Genomic DNA, 8,932 nt, shown 5'->3' with positions numbered 1-8,932 from the left:
CACTGCCAAGTAAGCACATTCTACTTACATACTTTGGCTCCACTACATTTCAGAGGGAAATATTCTACTTTTTACAACGTTAGTTATTTTGGATTATGAATTGTCATCCTCTTCCTTTCCAGTGAAAACCACTTATGTGTTCTCTTTCCGATGTTTGAGCTTTACTTGCTGCTCCCTGAAAAACACCTCCCTGTCCATTCTCATAGCTCACCACTTGACTGACCTCAATCTGTCAGGCTGGTGACCTTTAACCTGGAACCCTCTTGGGAAACGGTGTGTCTGCTAATAGCCACTTAAGACAAATATTAAATAAACAACCATGCTTTTCTACATCAAATAAATTGTTGCAGAGCAATGTGTTAAGTTGGTCCTATAGCGTAATATTTCTCAAATAAAAAAGCCTATACTTAGTTGTTTTGGGGCTTGAAATGAGTTCACAAAAGTCCTGGGTTGACAAAAGTTGCGTAGTATATGAATGGAATGGAAAATAAATGTCTAAAATTGAATTTTGTTAGGCTGTTTTTTGAGGAGGAGTGTCGCTGGTGCGTCTTTTGTCCTCAGAGGGTGAAATTATTATTAATTTGTAAAGACAACTGTAACTCGCAGTCATCGTAATCGGCTCTGACCTCATACCGACCCCCCCCCCCCCCCCCCCCATTACATAGAAATGTGTTTTTTTTCCATCTGAGCCACTGTTCCCTCACCACTTTTCAACACAAAGTGTCATTGGCTCCCCATGTCCTGATTGTGTCACCGTGTCGTCATGTGGTGAGTTTTCCAAAATTAATAAAAGAAAATGACTATCAAACAACAAAGTGGTCGGTGAACTACGTGTGCAGTAGCTGATTTTAAAGATGTTTTTGCAGTGTGACACACATGGTGATCTAACTTCTCAGAAACCCAAACCGTCTAATCAACACAGCAGGTAAAACCATTGCATTGTGGACAATTAGCTCAAACATGCACTTCTAGTAACCTAACCACTATTAACACCCAATCAAACTACTATTCAGCTCTTCAAACCCCAAAGAGCTGACGGGATTTTTACAGCCTGGTTTGAGTCACAGCTCAGCATCTGGAGGAGCTGCTATTGTTGTGTTTTGTGTATTAGCGACCGTAAAGAGCCTTCATAGGACCCAATAGACCCACTGTGAGATCCCAGGGACCGAGCACAGGGGCCACAACTGGGGAACAGTTGTATTGTTATTCGTAGAGGCAGACACTCAGGTCTCCCTTTTGGGGGATCCGCCATTACAGGTAGTTGCGAACTGTCGCTACTTGTTGAGATGAGGGCCTAGTACACAATGACCTGCTGCAAGGTACAATGACTTCAAATAGGTTTCAAAGTAAACTCCCTCTGCACAATAGAAGGGCTTGGTCCCGTCAAGTCACAGACACTAAAGACCACCTTGCGTATTGAGCCGTGTATTGGTAATTTGGTGTTTTCAGGGTTTTGAGAGTCGTAAATGAACGGGGTAATAAGATGTCTGTGCCACGTTTGCCAGTGAAAGGCCGGTGAGTGGAGGAGGGCCGGGCAATGGTTTTGTGACCCTGCAGAGCAAAGTTGGGATCAAATAGAGTCTCAGGGTCTGGACAGGCTGGACAACATATGTCCTCCTTCCACCTCTCTGTTTTAATCTGCCTCATGATACACAAGAACTTCTGTATGCAGATTTAAATACATCATTAGTGTCCTCTAGTGGCAGTTTCTGCCACGTGCATTTTGAACTTAACCCTCCGAGGTCTATGGGCATTTTTAGATATCTTCTTGAATTCTCCATTCCTCAAAATTAGTTCAAAAAAGGTAAAATAGGAAATAAATGAAATTATACTTTGACAACGCTTCTACTTAGAAAGAAATATTACAAACCTTGCTTGGACTGACCAGGTGTGTCTTTTGTCCTCAGAGGGTTACCAGTCACCGTAACTGTTTTATGAATATCATTATATCCAGAGGTATTTGTACTTTGTTAAGTACACTGATCACATATCACATTACTTTTGTTATTTATATTTTGGGAAACATTCACTTTTACGCCACTACTCTTCCTTAAGAAAATGTGTACTTTTACTTTTTTGTTTTTCTCTTTGTTGATGTCAGATTATGAATTTGATCTTTAAGAAACATTGAATATTATGCTTCACTATAAGGAAGCAACAATAATGTTCATAATCCAAGTTTTTCATAACTTTTACTTCTGAAAATGTGAGAAAATGGTATGTCACAACATGACTTTTCGTACAAATATCAGTTTGCAGACTTTTACTCAAGTAATATTCTAAAAGGTGACTTTAACTTCCACCAAAGTCCTTTTCTGTTGAGATACTTGTACTTTGACCCATGTATTGCTTTCAAGTACTTTATACAAGACTGCTTATATCTTTATATATCTGCTATGTCTGTAACAAGGTTGTTATAGTTTTGAATTTTCATTTAGTTTTTCAATTCATTTGAATTTTGACCTTTAAAAATATATTGTATCCATATATATATGGATATATATATATCCATATATTGTATTGTTAGTTAGTCTTAGTTCATTTTCAAAGTGTTAGATAGTTTTAGTTTCAGTTTTTTAGAAATAATAAAAAGGATAGGTATAGTTTTGATAAACTTCATTTCAGGTTTACAGTAGTTTTAGTGTGTTTTTGTTAGTGTCAGGTATGATGTCTCAGAAGTATGTGTATATACAGTACTTATACATACAAAATACCTGGTTGGGGACCTGTATAGGAATAGGAATAGCCATGTACATTAGTGTCCTATGTGAAGGCACAGCGCCATCTCATGTCGACTCGAAAAAAACTGAAAAGATTTGCGTTCATTTTTTTCAACCTGGTAACATAGTTTAAGTTTAGCTTTGGTTCTTTTTGAAGACTTCAGTTTTTATTTAGTTTCAGTTTACTAAAATACTTTTCATTTCTCATTTTCAAGACTGTTAAAGCCTCGTCTTCTCCAGTCTTGCAGTTAATCGAAACAACTAAAAAAAATCCCACAATTAATATATTGTATATTATATATATATGTATGTATATAATGTGCAGCAATGATGTCTCTACAGAAGCCCATAAATGCAATCTTCAAAAGAAGCTAAAGAAAACTAACAAGCAATAGCAAAAAAAAAAAGTGCGGCCCAAAACAGGCACAATAATTTATGATGATATCAATAAAAATATGAAGCATTATAGGGGGGGGCAGCTGCTCAGCTGTAGGGAAATGGCTGGTAACCGGAGGGTCGCAGGTTCAAGTCCCCTTACGGAGTTGGACTGGTAGCTGTAGAGATGCCAGTTCGCCTCCTGGACACTGCCAAGGAGCTCTTTAGCAAGGCAACTAGGGGTTAAGAGTTTACTATGTTTACTATGATACCCCCTCCCCCCCATGGTGTTATTTCAGTTAGCTTAATAGCTGGATTGATTTGCATTAAGAGACGATCTTATGGAAAGTTCCCCATGCCAATCTCAAATCAAAAAGGGGGGGGGTAATATTATTTCCAATGGCCAAGGGAACTTTATCAGGATGCATAGTATCCTGATCCATAAAATAACTGGCCTTTAATAATAAAAATGTGACTGCCTCTATGGGAATTTAACATAGGGGGGTGTATACTTATGCCCCTGTATTTAACATAGGGGGGTGTATACTTATGCCCCCTGTATTTAAACATGGGGGGTGTATCTTATGCCCCTGTATTTTAACATAGGGGGTGTAACTATGCCCCTGTATTTTAACATAGGGGGAGTGTATACTTATGCCCCTGTATTTTAACATAGGGGGGTGTATACTTATCCCCTGTATTTTACATAGGGGGGGTATACTTATGCCCTGTATTTTAACATAGGGGGTGTATACTTATGCCCCGTATTTTAACATAGGGGGGTGTATACTTATGCCCCTGTATTTTAACATAGGGGGGTGTATACTATATGCCCCTGTATTTTAACATTCTAGGGGGGGTGTATACTTATGCCCCCTGTATTTTAACATAGGGGGTGTAGACTTATGCTTGTATTTTAAAGAACAGTTATTTATTAATAATACATTATTGATTCACAAAGAAAATTGGTGCCTTAATGGTTGGATTGTCCTGATTTTTTGAATTAAGGCATTAAGATCAATTTCCAAAAGATGTTTTTTTATTCCTCTTTTTAATCAACTTTAGCATGGGGGTGTAAACTTTCTCAAGCCGCTGTATGGAGTTCATGGTCACCTAGTACAACAATATGGCTCACTGTTAACACCAACCGAGCTTAATGGCACAGAGAAAGAACACATATGAGACACAATAATAAGACAAAACACCTCAAAATGTCCTTGAAAGCACCCCAGCTTAGTTAGGATACTGTAAAATAGTTAATCATTAACCTTTGACCCTGCCAATAGCCTTACATTTCCACCTACAACACACACACACACTGCTCATCCACATCAAAGGCAACAGGTGGAACAAAACCGCCCTAACACATCCACACTGAGGAATGAAATGCTGCAGTCTACATGCGGCTGCCTTTAATGACGTGGGAGAATCAACATGTGTGTAGCGGAGCGGTCAGCAGAAACCAGCTCAGATGCTTATTGGCCGGCCACGTTAGCATACCAGCATCTGTGGCCGTGTCTGTGGCCCCGGGGCGAAGCAGTGATGATTAACATTTAAAACAGGGCCAGGGCCAGGGCCGCCACCACCAACCCCCCCCCCCCCCCCCCCCCCTCACACACACACACACACACACACAGAGAGTTTCTTTTGGGTGTGGTTCATTCAATGACTTAAATTCCTCTTTACTCACTGGTGTCTCCATCAATACAAACTCATGTAAAGCAAACACTGGTCAAACCTCCAGAACGTCATGGACGTCCACGAGATCTCAAAAATACAAAATACAAATTGTACAAATTGTTTTTGGGGGGGATTTTGTGAAAATACATCTGAAAGGGTGTAAAATAACAACAACAAAGACCATTCATTTTGACCAAAACATTTGAGATTGATCTGAAAGTAACGGTAACATTGTGGATCTAAGCCTGGGTATAAGCGGGCGCTTTAAGATTTACACACTCAGGAGGCTGTTTTTTTTCGGGGGGGGGCTGAAACTGAGAGAACCTGATCATGTGCATATGCTACTCTCAGTCATTTGGACTTGGGACCATGCCTAGTCATGGACCCCCATGTCTGTGCAACCAAAGCAGTTCAACCAAAAAGTGAAGGTCACTTCTTTTCAGCTTCTGTCTGTATGTTGGTGTATTTATGTGAAGGTGGGGGGGGCTGTCTGTGTGGCAGCACCGTGCTAAAGCATAAAGAATAGGCCGGCCCAGTCGTAACACACTCTGTGACAAAACACTTACAGCCTGTAGCAGAGAAGTGTCACATTCATCAGCTATCTGCCAGAGCACTTCCACACCCAACACCAACAGCTCTGGGACGGAGGACAGAGGGGAGGAGCGAGAGATGGAGAGAGAGAGAGAGAGAGAGAGAGAGATGGAGGAAAGGGAAAAAGGAACAGATAGCAAGGGAACTGCAAACACTTTTGTAGAGTAAAGGTGGAAATCTAAAAAAAGCAGAATCTATGAAGCTAGCTCCATCACCTCATCAATTGTACTTTTTACTAACTCCATACAGGGGGCATTCAGGACAATTATACATCTAACAATGCATCATATTTTCCTTTTACACCCTGAGCGGATCACAGTTCAGACTGCATTTAAGCCAGCTAAATCTGAAAAAGAGTCTTTTTCTATATATTTTGGGCCTCTGTTCCCACTTCGCCAGCATTTTTCACATAAAAACAAAACAAAAAGTAGAGCCAACAACAGCCTTGCTTGGTAGAATTGTAATCACATAATATTGTAAGAACAAATATCTATTTGAAGTGTATTGATTTGAACAAAAATAATGCATAACAGTGCATAAATGTGGCCATCTTGGCCAAATGCTCCATTTGTGTGTAATGCATAAAAATGATTTGTGTACTAAAGCCATGAACTTTGTTATTTAATGTATTTATGTACAGTAGATATCTGTGTGATTCTATACTGACTGTAACATTTGTGGAAATCTACGTTCAAGGGCAGAGTGTGAAATGAAATGGGTAGTAGATCTGGAGGAGGAAAGCAGAAAAGGTAGTGAGAACAATACTGCCCCGCTAAGTCAAAAGGCTGTAACTACGTTTTTGGTTGAAAATGAGTTTATGATATTTTGTGACATTTAATACATCCTTTATCATGTATCAAGAAAACGATTGAAAAAGTCAGCAAATAATGGCTTGTCTGAAAGCTATAGTACGTGGTTTCTGTCTCCCCCATGAGGAATTCTAAGTGATGACAACAACACTGTCGGAGCGTCGACGTGACGCAAGCCTTCCGTGATTGCGCACGCACCCTCATCCCCTTCTCGATGCAGTTGCTGGTAACCAAGGAGGACTTTTTTTTTTTTTTTTTTAAATCAGACTCTACAGAAGAGGTCATTATTTTCGAGTTTCTTCGTGCGATAGTTGCCGGGCGCCACAATCTTCTGAACATTGTCATACTGAGACAACCAGAGAGAGTTAATAGTCTTAATGAACTCATTTGGCAATGGCTTGAATATAACGGATTTTTATTAATGTAAAAAAAGTTACAAACAAAAGCTTTCACAGTAACTTCCAAGAGTTCAGGAGAAACCAAGACAGAGCACCGTAACAACAGTTACCGCTCTTTGACTTTCATTTTGAGTAAGGGTAAGTAGATGGCTATTAGTAATTGTAAATCATCATTGAAGCATTTTAATCAGAATTACAATCATGGACTTTTTTTTTTTTTTTTTTTCCAAAGGAGAGAGAAAACAATATTGTAAATTATAGTGAGATTTGGTAATGGTTTAATTCAACAAATTACTCTTAATATTTCTCTCTTGCCTCTCAAAATAGAGACCCTAGAGCAGCAGTGATCATCAATGGCGGCCCGCGGGCCGAAAGCGGCCCGCAAGCGTTCGATCCGGCCGCGACATGGATTCCAAAATTGTGAGGATCCAAAAAGAAAATATGTAGGCCTATTCTACACTATTAAAGCAACTAAAAGCAGCAACAACTGAGTCTCTTCTCAGTAATCACCATTTTACGATCTATTTAGGCTACACCCAAAATAAACTACTCCCTCTTAACAGTTAAAGTTCGAGTAATACGCACTTGCGTGGGAGTAGGCAGATCTAGTGCTGAGATTTTTCTCTGACGCGCCTCTGACTGCTCAGGATATGAAATCTTAAAATTTGAATGTTTAGTGTGGTGGTGACGGCGCAGATTGTATTCTTTTGCAACAGCAACAGTTTCGTTGCAAATCAGGCTACTGGTGGGGCAATCGGAAGGTTGGCATGAAAATGCGTACTTTTAGTCCAGTCATCATGAGAGGACCTGTTTTCAATATCAACTTTGTGGTTCATAGCCTTTGAGAGTGCCATTTACCTCTGTTAAGAGACCCTTTCCTGTCACTTCCTCCATGTTGTTGTGCTCATAAGTAAAATTGACTTAATTGAGTTGAGGCAAATATCTATCACCCTGGTGGTGGTCTGTGGTATAGGTGATAGGAACCTGACTCATAAAGGCCTTCAGTTTTGTAATGAAATGGAAAAAGTATAACAATAAACATCAATCATAATGTTATACCAAAATTTGATTTTTTATTTAATTTTTATTGAAGGTCTCGGCCCCCAAGGAGACTGTCTGGTAAATGACCCCTGCCCTAGAGGAACATCAACATACGAGGCGGGAAATACAATAATGAGTTCATCAGTGTGAGCAACTGGCGTGTACTTCCTATTTCATTCAGATCTTGCCGCAGCCTCTCCGCATAATCCTGACAAGGAAATGGAAATGACACTGGACAATGAAGGTGACTACACCTTGTCTCTGTGTCTTTGTAACGAGGGGCCAAGCTGTTTGGATGTGGACTTGAGGGATAAATCCATTGAGGGTTAAGGGATTTGCCAGGTATGTGGCAAAGAGGTCTTGTTCTGCACCGGAGAGACAGGCTGACGTGTATAGTGACCCTAGGCCAGCTATGCAGTGGCACATTACTTTGTCAACAGACTCTCATTGCCAGACCTTTCTCCACAGCGCTGCAAAGGAGGGTCCGGCTAGTCCACACAGCATATCGGGATGGGAGAAAAACTTGCTCTGGTTTATTGGCATTTCTTTAAACCAATCACAATCGTCGCGGGGGGGGGCTAAGCTCCGGACAGAGCCACGTTGCCGCTGCAAAATAGCCTCGGGAAGGAACTTGTTTTGGTGGAACATGGGGGAAGTTCAAAAGTAGTTTTAGTCGTGCAACAGAAAACTCAGATTGGACAGATAGTCTAGGTAGAGGTCTGGATTTACCCTGCAGAGATCTGAGGACCAGGTAACCATAGTCCTCAGATTGGACAGATAGTCTAGCTAGCTGTCTGGATTTACCCTGCAGAGATCTGAGGACCAGGTAACCATAGTCCTCAGATTGGACAGATAGTCTAGCTAGCTGTCTGGATTTACCCTGCAGAGATCTGAGGACCAGGTAACCATAGTCCTCAGATTGGACAGATAGTCTAGCTACCTGTCTGGATTTACCCTGCAGAGACCTGAGGACCAGGTAACCATAGTCCTCAGATTGGACAGATAGTCTAGGTAGAGGTCTTGATTTACCCTGCAGACATCTGAGGACCAGGTAACCATAGTTCTCAGACTGGACACAGTCTACCTCCTTTATAGGAAATTATACCTAATGTTTGAGTTAGAAAAGCAGAAATCAGGAATTATTGAGACTAAAATTAAAGGAATGGATGTTGATGGATAATAACAGACTGGAATATGTCAACTTTTACTCAATACTATTTCAAAAACACTTCAATTTGTTTTCAAATGCTATAAAATTGAATAAGACGCCCCAAAATTAAGGAAACTAGAGATTTGTACTTGGCAAAGAGCGTTGTGT

At 40.4% G+C, this 8,932-nt stretch overlaps 2 long non-coding RNA genes across 2 annotated transcripts in view; one reads left to right on the top strand and one right to left on the bottom strand.

The window, feature by feature from the left end:
• The window catches only part of LOC116686507 (uncharacterized), a 9,581-nt gene extending 7,200 nt beyond the window's left edge, over positions 1-2,381 (top strand). Inside the window, exon 3 of the long non-coding RNA XR_004331276.1 lies at positions 2,260-2,381. This is a non-coding gene — a long non-coding RNA (uncharacterized LOC116686507). The remainder of the gene's footprint in view (positions 1-2,259) is intronic.
• Positions 1-8,932, bottom strand: part of LOC116686508 (uncharacterized) — a 23,722-nt gene that overhangs the window by 12,956 nt on the left and 1,834 nt on the right. Inside the window, exon 2 of the long non-coding RNA XR_004331277.1 lies at positions 3,547-3,550. This is a non-coding gene — a long non-coding RNA (uncharacterized LOC116686508). The remainder of the gene's footprint in view (positions 1-3,546; positions 3,551-8,932) is intronic.

The sequence above is a fragment of the Etheostoma spectabile genome, unplaced genomic scaffold (assembly GCF_008692095.1).
Source record: "Etheostoma spectabile isolate EspeVRDwgs_2016 unplaced genomic scaffold, UIUC_Espe_1.0 scaffold379, whole genome shotgun sequence".
In the NCBI taxonomy this organism is placed as follows: Eukaryota; Metazoa; Chordata; class Actinopteri; order Perciformes; family Percidae; genus Etheostoma; species Etheostoma spectabile.
This window is presented reverse-complemented; position numbering and strand designations above follow the sequence as displayed.